General features: G+C 38.3%; 1 protein-coding gene across 1 annotated transcript in view; it reads right to left on the minus strand.

Moving 5' to 3' along the window:
* The window catches only part of LOC106869140 (extracellular serine/threonine protein CG31145), a 187,408-nt gene that overhangs the window by 173,427 nt on the left and 13,351 nt on the right, over positions 1–630 (minus strand). The gene's annotated exons all lie outside the window — the stretch shown is intronic.

A 630-nucleotide genomic window follows, 5' to 3' on the forward strand; every position in this document is an offset into this window, starting at 1 on the left:
TGTGAAACGGTGGTGGAGAACAAACACCGCCACAATGACACACACACACACACGTACACTTGTTTCAATCATTAGACTACGCCCATGCTGGGGTACTACATATATATATATATATATATATATATATAGTTGGAATTTACAAAAAAAATCCAAACAAAACAAAAGACGAAGACGGGTATGTAAACAACGAACAGATTCTTTTCTTTTACTTGTTTCAGTCATTTGACTGCGGCTATGCTGGAGCACCGCCTTTAAGGGTCTTTTAGACAAAGAAATCGACCCCAAGACTTCTTCTTCGTAAACCAAATACTTATTCTATCGGGGAATTTTTGTCGAACCGCAAGGTTACGGGGACGTATAACAAACAGCAACATGAGTTATTAACCGATGGTAAGGAAGACAGACACAGACACAAAGACACACACACACACACAAATATATATACATATACATACACATATATATGCATGTATCCCGTCAAATACTCGAGACGAGGAGTAGATACACAGCCGACAACTGATGAAGGGTCCTTCTCTGTGTTTACTTTTCCTGTTCTCCATTTTCTCTCGTTGTTTACGTATTTCATATTGTTTGATCTGTTGTTGACGTCCTGTACCCATATATGTATAT

This window comes from Octopus bimaculoides, chromosome 5 (assembly GCF_001194135.2).
Source record: "Octopus bimaculoides isolate UCB-OBI-ISO-001 chromosome 5, ASM119413v2, whole genome shotgun sequence".
Classification (NCBI taxonomy): Eukaryota; Metazoa; Mollusca; class Cephalopoda; order Octopoda; family Octopodidae; genus Octopus; species Octopus bimaculoides.